We start from the raw sequence: 9,825 nt of genomic DNA on the forward strand, positions 1-9,825 counted from the left end.
TGCCTGGGTGGCTCAGTCATTAAGCGTCTCCCTTTGGCTCAGGTCATGATCCCAGGGGCCTGGAATTGAGCCCCGCATCCGGCTCCCTGCTCGGCGGGAAGCCTGCTTCTCCCTCTCCCACTCCCCCTGCTTGTGTTCCCTCTCTTGCTGTGTCTCTCACTGTCAAATAAATAAATAAAAATCTTTAAAAAAAAAAAAAACATGAGCAGGATTTATCTTTTTTTCCTTTTATGGGGCAAAATCGTGCAACATCCATAGACACCAAGGGCATGGAGCCTCGGTGGTGCAGTTCTGTCTTCTACGCATGGCAGATCTAGGGGCTTTCCTCTGAGAGTTTATGGTGGCTTGGTTCTGGCTTGTTCGTTAAAACAGGCCAAATGTACAGTAGTGATGAGAGGAGCATGAAAGTCCAGCTTACTGGGAATGTGTTGGGGGTGTGTGTGTGTGTGATCTCCTTTTGACAAGTTTTCATAAATTAAAAATACAAACAAATACAATATTTTCATTTTGACTTCATTCTCTGCCTTTTATGCACATTTAAGAGTTTGGTTTAGAATGAAGCCTGAAGTTCACTGTAACTCTTATCAGGTAAAGAGCATGGGTTCTGTTACATAAAATATTTCACAGAATCATTGTTAGCTGTACAGTTCCATTCTAGGCCCAAATTACTGAGCCTTTTTTTTTTTTTTTTCCTGAGACATGTTTTCTACAGCTTCTTTTATTGAACCCTACTAAAAAAATTACAGTTTACATTCCCAAAATAAATTGCTCTGGCATATTTGAGTCAAGACTATGCGGAATGATGGCTATGGTTTTATCCTCAATTCTATTTGAATTTTGGGCATGCTATTACCTAGTTTGTAAGTGAATGAAAAATGAAGAAGCCTTAGTGCTGAGTTTTGTATATGATTCTTGGGACCAACTACCTCTGAGTTATGTGATGCGTGAGGATTTATAGCTGTCCTTACCAGGTCAGAATTTTTCAGTGTATTTTATAGGTAGATAGGGGACCTAGGATAAGTACCTCTTCATTGTGAGTCTCCTAGGATATCCAAGGATCCCTGAGAGGACGGAGTGAAGTGGTAGAATATACTCAGGCTTTGAATTTACTTTGTGCATTTTTTTTTTTTTTTAAGATTTTATTTATTTATTTGAGACCGAGAGAATGAGAGAGACAGAGAGCACATGAGACGGGGGAGGGTCAGAGGGAGAAGCAGGCTCCCTGCCGAGCAGGGAGCCCGATGCGGGACTCGATCCCGGGGCTCCAGGATCATGACCTGAGCTGAAGGCAGTCGCTTAACCAACTGAGCCACCCAGGCGCCCCTACTTCGTGCATTTTTTTTAAAAAGATTTTATTTATTTATTTGACAGAGAGAGAGCACAAGTAGGCAGAGTGGCAGGCAGAGGGAGAGGGAGAAGCAGACTCCCCGCCAAGCAGGGAGCACGATACGGGGCACGATCATGACCTGAGCCGAAGGCAGACGCTTAACAGACTGATCCACCCAGGCGCCCCCTTTGTTCATCTTTTTAAAATCAGCTGTGCTTGTCCAGCCTCTCCCCTCCCCCAACTGCTCTGCCTCTTGATGCCTTTGCTCAGCCATTTGTCTCCCTTTCATTCTGGGTGATGACTTTCAAGTTCAGTGATAATGTCAGTTTCCTCATTTTAGCTTTCTTTGGTCACCTCCCACCCCTCAGGAAGGGTATGCTTAATTACTCCATATATTCAATATATACAGCACCCTTATATGCCAGCTTCTATGTCAGGCACTGAGGATTCAAAGATAAATAGAACACAGTCTGTGTCTCCCCCTCCCCTCCACTTTCCCAATCCTTATCCTGGGCTTACACTGTTCTGGGAGACAGTCAAGCAAAAATTCAGCAACGTGAGTAGTGCTGTGTATAAGATGATGGAACTGTAGGAATGGAAGATGCTTTGTACAGAATTCTGATCATACATCTATCGTAGCACTTACATTGTATTCTAGTTTATTTGTTTAACTGCCTTCTAGACTAGACTATACTTCTCAAGGGCAGGAATTGTATTTTATTCCTCTTTGGGTCACCAGCACTTGGGGGAGCCTCCCATGTGCTAGCTATCATTAAATATCATGAAGGACATGGTTCTTGCAGTTAAGGATTTCTTCCCCTGGTGGAGGAGTTAGGTAACCCAATATTGGTTTATTTTATTTTATTTTATTTTATTTATTGTTATGTTAATCACCATACATTACATCATTAGTTTTTGATGTAGTGTTCCATGATTCATTGTTTGCGTATAACACCCAGTGCTCCATTCACTATGTGCCCTGTTTAATACCCATCACCAGGCTAACCCATCCCCCCAGCCCCCTCCCCTCTAGAACCCTCTGTTTGTTTCTCAGAATCCATAGTCTCTCATGGTTCATCTTGCCCTCCGATTTCCCCCCCTTCATTTTACCCTTCCTACTATCTTTTTTTTTTTTTAACGTATGATGCATTATTTGTTTCAGAGGTACAGGTCTGTGATTCATCAGTCTTAAGACAATTCATGGCGCTCACCATAGCATATACCCTCCCCAATGTCTATCACCAATATTGTTTTGATAGGAGCCTCAGATTTAAGAAAGGATGATGGGACCACAGAGGAAAAGCATCTAACAAGTGGGCTAGGGGCTGCCAGGGAAAGCTAGAGAAAATGATGCTTCAGTTGCCATTTGAAGACTAATGAAGAGTCAGCTAAGTAACAGAATTCAAGGCAAGATTCAGCTATGGAGGTTGTGTGAAGGTGTTTTGGGTTTTATGTCAAAAGCCATAGAGAGCCATTGATGGATTTTAAGCCATGGAGTGCCATGATTTATGTTTACAAAGGGATGCTCTTATTACCATACCAGAGGCAGGGAGACCAGTTACTAGGGCCTTTGTATTTTCCTAAGTGAGAGAGTAGCACCTGCCCTATAGCATTAACAGAACTGTGAACGGGGGGTGGGGGTAGGGGGGGCGCCTGGGTGGCTCAGTCATTAAGCGTCTGCCTTCGGCTCAGGTCATGATCCCAGGGTCCTGGGATTGAGCCCCACGTTGGGCTCCCTGCTCAGCAGGAAGCCTGCTTCTCCCTCTCCCACTCCCCCTGCTTGTGTTCCCTCTCTCACTGTTTCTCTCTCTCTGTGTCAAATAAATAAAATCTTAAAAAAAAAACAAACACAAACAGAACTGGAACGGGATAAACTTGGATGTGGGTTGTGATGGGGGAGAAAATGATAACTAGAACTTGGGCAAGTAGCTTTGCCATTCACTGAGATAGGAAATAAAATATTCTGTCCAGGGATGTTAAGACCACATTCTCCTGATGCTCCTCTTACTCTCTGCTCTGATAACCTTGGTTCCTGGTCTCTTGGCCTGAATGCCAAAGGAGAGCCATGCCTGTACTGCGTAAGTTCCTAAATTAGAGGTCTGCCTAATCAAGCTGTATGGTTCTCACCCATGTTTGAAGCAAAGCCTGATTTCCTGGCTCTAGCAAGTGTGTTGTCCTAGCCACTAGGACTCCAGAGTCCTTGAGAAGCGGCATTGTCTTTTAGGTTTAAGGCAACTGTGAGAACTTCTCCCATCTATGTCTTTGCTCAAGGCCAGATTTCTGCTTGCTCATTGTATGGTCTGAAGAAAAGCTGCTCCTGATTCTTAGAATGGATGTGTTTTGTTTCTTTTTTCCTCATATTCGTTGTTTGGCACCTGGAGATTCCAGGTAGAGCTGTGATTGACAGTGTCAAAGCAGCTAACATTACAGTAAAAGCTGCTATAACCTGGTACAGTGACCAAGGCCAATTACCCAGTTTTACGTAGCTACTCCTGTCAGCTGCCATGGTTCAATCTCATTGTGGCTACTGTGGTTACAAATTTAATTCCCGGGCATCTGTTGTGTTATATTGGAGTCATGGCATCACAAATGTATTAGGGGTTTGAGGATGGGGTCTGATGCAACCCATTTTGTTTTCTCCAAGGTTCTGGCTGATAGAAGAGTTCATATGAGGATTGTCAGCAAAATGGAGACCAAGGTGTCATTATTACTGGCTGGGCAAAAGTCCAGTAAATCTCTCAAATGTAGAGCATCTGGTAAATTCTGTTGGAAACTGTGGCTTAGACCTAAGACAGGAGATTTTTTTTTTTTTTTTGTAAAGATTTTATTTATTTATTTGACAGAGAGCAGGAACACAAGCAGGGGGAGTGGGAGAGGGAGAAGCAGGCTTGACCTGAGCCGAAGGCAGACGCTTAACGACTGAGCCACCCAGGCGCCCAAGACAGGAGATTTCCGTCTGCCTGCCTGCTTTAGGGTGGCAGTAGGGAGAGCAGCAAGGTTTGTGGTGTGGAAGCATAGTTCATTTTATCAGCTAGTAATGAAACCCACAGGCCTGCCTCACATGCTTACCCAGAGGGGGCAGCGGGAATGGAAGACCTCCCCTCAGGTGAGCAGGTAGCAAGGAGACGAGAGGCAGAGAGACTGGGGCTCCCCGGCCAGAAAACCCACCACACCAGAACGTGTGGTCCAGTCTGAAGCCACAGCCTGGTTTGTGCTGCTGAGGCCTTAAGTGCAGAGTTAAACAGCCCTGTGAAGGTAGCTGCTACTCCTAGTAGGCCTAGTTTGGACATACTGAACTGAGGTGCTCATCTCCTTGGTAGGCCCAAGGAGGGTCTCAGTCAAGTAGGTCATAGCCCAGAGGAGAGAGCTGGAGAAACACGGTTGTTATCTAAAGTACAGATAAGTGAAATTGTGTGTTTTCATGACAAAATTGGGCAGTTGGACTTCGACGGAAGAAGTTGGCTACCTTCTAAATTAAGCTATTTTCTGAACAATTCTTGGGCTCTCATTTCAAGAACAACTTTCTCCTCATCAGTCTGTGACTGTCATTATCTTTGTAAGAGCAGGAATTCTCTGTCCTCAAACATTATCTGGTTTCTAAACCTTCCTGATATCATTCACTTAAAAATAAGAGAAACAATTAGATATTGTTCTAAGCTTGAATTTAGAACTAAAATGAGCGCCACAATCTGGGGGGTTTGGTTCACTTTCTTGCTGTGAGTCCATTAAGGTATTACTCCTGGCTGAAGTTTGCCTACTGCATAATGCTGTAAAGCAGCCAAGTTATCCTTGAAATCTTGTAGGCTAATATTCATAACTTATCAGAGTCTCATTAGGCCTTTTATCTAAATAAGCTTTAAATTCCCAACAAACTGGTTATGTAGGTATATTGTTTTAAGGTAAAGTAAAATCCATCAAAATGAGTTTGCCATTTTAATTGTATTAGCTCCTTTCATTTATTTTTTTTTTATATTTTTTTACAGATTTTATTTATTTATTTGAGAGAGAGAGAATGAGAGAGAGAGAACACATGAGAGGGGATAGGGTCAGAGGACGAAGCAGACTCCCTGCAGAGCAGGGAGCCCGATGCGGGACTTGATCCCGGGACTCCAGGATCATGACCTGAGCCGAAGGCAGTCGCTTAACCAACTGAGCCACCCAGGCGCCCCCGTATTAGCACCTTTCAAGTGGCCACATTTATTTGGAATGTTTCCATAAAGAGAAGAAATAATAGGATTATGCATGGGATGTGCTTGGCTGTAGTTCAAAGCAATGGAGAAGATTTCAGAGGGAAAGATTCATATGCTTGTCAGCTGTAAAGAAACATGACTAAATTTTCTTCAACATGGGAGAAAATATCCAAATAGATCACATGTTGTAGATCCATAAGAAAGTGCACCAAAATGTTCTCTATTTGAAACTCCTACATATTTCTCATATTAAACAGCAGCATTACCAGCAAAGCTGTATTGGAGAGTAAAATCACTTAAGATTTATTTAAATGTATTTCTTAAAAAATCATTTTCCAGCGATAATTTGCTTAAGCATCTCCCTCCTCCCTCCCCAGCCCCTCAATTGACCACATTTGTGAGGGTAGAGGGGCTGGAAAGAAGCTAAATAATTGGTTTGTGTCCAGAGGAGCCTGAATTTACTCCTAATGGTTTGATGGAACCTACACCATATGCATATGGTGGATTATTTTTCTTGGCTTCTGCTTTTTTTTTTTTTTTCCAGAAAGGACAATGATTATTTTTTTCCCAGGGGCATGAGGTGTAGGAATGAGAGAATGGACATGGAAATCATGAAACTTAATTGAGTCTTCCGGGCAAAAATACAACTCAGCTTTGAATTAAAGATCAAAGCCAGGAACACCTTTAAATAGTGCATTATGAATAATCTGGAGAAAGGTAATTGGGTAGTTTTTATTGTCATTGAGGACAAAACAAAATAAGTGGGTTTCAAATGCAGGGGAAGGGATTTGGGTTACCCATAAAGGCTCCTCCTCTGCAGAAAATATCTTTCAGGAACAGTTTAAGAATTGAACAATCTATTTGGAGGCAGGGTAGTAAATATGCCTAGAGATGAATGCATGCATCATGTTTTTGTTGTTCCAGAGTTTTCCACGATGGGCAGCCATGACTGTCATAGAGTTCTTTTTGTAAAACCTTTTAGATATTGAGCATGCATTCTCTCTGAGATGTTACAAGAGCAAGAGACTTTGCTTCTCATCAATAAGATAATGTCTCATACTTCCCGTAATTCAATGCCTTCTATATATTAGGTATTTAATAAGTATTTACTGAATGAAAACAAATGACTCTTTGAAGTATGAGATCTTTTCTGAGTATCTTTGAGTTAAGGTAATCCATTTATATGGTATTTAATTGAGCACCACCTATAAGCCTGGTAACTATTCTAGGCTCTGGGAATAAAGCAGTGAATAATACAAAAGTTGCTGCTTTCAGAGAGCTAACATTCCAGAGAGAGACTGACAGTAAGTAAATGTAATATTTCAAGTGATAAGTATTATGAAGAAAAATAAGAGTGGGGAGGGGGTAGGGCATTATGGGTGTTGTGGTGCAGGCTGGATGCCATTTTACAAAGGGTTGTCTGGGAGGGCCTCTCTTGAGACGGTGGCTACAGTGTCCTGATTAGGTGGGTTCAGGGAACAGTGTGGCTGAAGTGGGTGAGGATGGGAATGGAGGAGTGGGTGTTATAGGCTGTGGTAAGGAGTTTGGTTTTTACTCTGAATGAGAAGGGAACACATTGGACCTTGTTGAGCAGAGAAGTGACACGATCTGATGTATTGATCAAAGTATACTTGTTGAAAAATCAAACTATGGTGTTGGTAAAAAGAGCTAACTACAATTACATTGCAAAAAAAAAAAAAAAAAAAAAAAAAAAAATCACCCAAACTCCTAACGTTTTCCAGTTCACGCTCCCTCCTTAATAGCTTACTCCTTGGCCACATCCCAGTAAACCCCATTGCAGCTCAAGGCTGACATCTAGTGGATACTTTCATAACTTTATAAACCTATAGTTTGGGAGACAATAGCTCTTGATTAAAAATAGAAGGTGAGCTTTAACATAGAAATCAAAAACAGGATAATAAAACAGTTATTATTAGGACAAGACTACAGCAGACTTGCCTTCTTGTTTTTCTTTGGCTCATATTTAGGTGAGTTTGTATTTTTCTAGCAAATATTTTTTAAAGCTGTTGGGTTTAGCTGCCAGAAGATTGGAGCATCAAAATCATAGGCTGGTGAGGAGGGAATAAGTCAGGACCAGTGAAATCAACCAGGAGAAAGTGCTCTGGTTCTAGGGGTGGCCCTCAAAAGGTAGCCTGTGGTTTGTTGTATGGGGTTTGGTGGACACTGATTTACAAAATAGGTCTGATCTCCTGAGTTGGGCATGATGGGAGGAAGTTCAAGGCAGTGTGGAAATACTCATGTGAGGTTGGATGTTTCCAAAGCTTAGGTAGGGTATTTCAGTGTATTCGTCAATAGCTTTAGCTTTATAATTAGACATCTGGCTTCATGTCTTACTCTGCCATTTACTGGCTGCGAGAACTGATACAAGTTGCACTCTGTATCTCAATGTCTAAATAGTACCCACTTCATAAAGATGCTTTATTGAGTCATTTAATTTATGTAAAGCACTTAACACACTGGCATTTAGTAATCAGTCAATAACAGCTAGGAGTTACTCTTCAGAGGAACCATAAGTAGCCATTAGAAGTAGAGAAGCAGGCTATTGTAATAATATTATCTTCATTGAATATAGCAGAATTTAGCTTTTAACCCTTTTGTATATCTATATGATCCATTTTATCTACATTAACTGGGGTGGTTGAATATTCTGCTTAACTAAGGTACATCATTTATGCTACACAGAGATTAAAACTGTTCATTGGCTTTCATTACTTGTAGGAAAAAAGGCCCCAAAATCTAGCTCTGCATGACCCGGTTTCTGCCTGCCTCTTCATTTTCATCTCTTACTGCTCTTCCCTCTCAGTTTCTGTGTTGCAGAAGTGCTGGTCTTTCAGGTCCTCCAGTTCCTTGTCCCATCTGTCGCAAGACTTTGCAAAGGCAGTTTCCTTATCTTGTCCACACTTCTCCACTCCCTTTCCAATCCAATAGCAAAGCATATACCTAGTAAATCCCCACTTGTCTTTTTTTTTTTTTTAAGATTTTATTTATTTATTTGACACAGAGAGAGAAAGCACAAGTAGGCAGAGAGGCAGGCAGAGAGAGAGGGAGAAGCAGGCTCTCCACTGAGCAGGGAGGCGGACGTGGGGCTCGATCCCAGGACCCAGGGATCATGACCCGAGCCGAAGGCAGCCGCTTAACTGACTGAGCCACCCAGGCGCCCCTCCCCACTCGTCTTTGACACTTCTTCAGGGAAACTTTCCCTGTCTCCACCCCACTACTATGCTGGGCAAGCCTCCTTTCTTATAAGATCTCATGGCATTCTGTAATTTATTTATTTATTTTTATTATGGTGATGTTGCACAATTCTGGAATTCTGCACTTTTAATTTTTCTTCAGAACACTTATCATAGTTTTAAAGTACATATATGGAGGATTGTTCACTTCCCCACTTGAAAGCTGAAACTATGTCTGCTTCACCCATTACTTTGTTCCTGCCACAGTGCCTGGTGCATTTAGACTCTCAAATATATATATTTTTTGAATAGTCTCCCGAGCGTCAGGATCCCTGTTCTGTGCCTGACTGGAGCCCCACGTGACCCCGCAGTTTGATTTGTAGGAATTGTGTTAAGAGAGTAGTCTAAAGAAGGAGGGATCTTGCTTGCAATTAAAATGTAGAAATAGGTAAAACATTTGGTGGCTGAGTATGGGGATGTAGCAGGTACTGTGGTGTGATGCCCAATTTTCCTCTTTTAGAAAAGGTACTCGTCCCTCCAGATGCTGAGAATTTTGATGGCTGATGCCTCTCTCAGCTTAGACCCTCTATAGGAATTGCCCTCAGCACAGAGAGCCACCCACCTAAGGCATACCCCTTCCTGAAAGCAGCCCACATCCAGTGACAGGTTAATTGGGGGGTATGTGCTCCACCTTTTGCCTCAATGTGGAACAATTCTGAAAGGCCATTCCAGGTCACCATGGGATTGGCTGAGGGCACTGTCTGAACTGCATTAACTATTCAACTCCCTCCACCTCAGCCTGCCTCCCTCAGTCCTCACAGGTGCTGTTCTTCAGAGCCCCCCCCCCCCAACCACCTGCACTCAAGTCTCAAGAGTCTATTTCCTAGGGAACACAGACCCACAACTGGGCGTGAGGGTGAGGGAGGAGTCTATGGTAGCTGCTCCATTTCTGGCTTGAGACAGCACATGATGCCATCCACTGAGATGAGGAGCACAGGAAAACAATAATATACAGAAATTGAAGCAGGTTTGCTGAAAAAGGTAAGTTTTAGAGGTGTCAAGGCTGAGGTTCCAGTGGGATATCCAAGAGTCTGAAGCTCAGAAGAAAGATCTA

This window comes from Mirounga angustirostris, unplaced genomic scaffold (assembly GCF_029215605.1).
Source record: "Mirounga angustirostris isolate CCGP_5_RB_7025 unplaced genomic scaffold, mMirAng1.0.hap1 SCAF_15, whole genome shotgun sequence".
NCBI lineage: Eukaryota > Metazoa > Chordata > Mammalia > Carnivora > Phocidae > Mirounga > Mirounga angustirostris.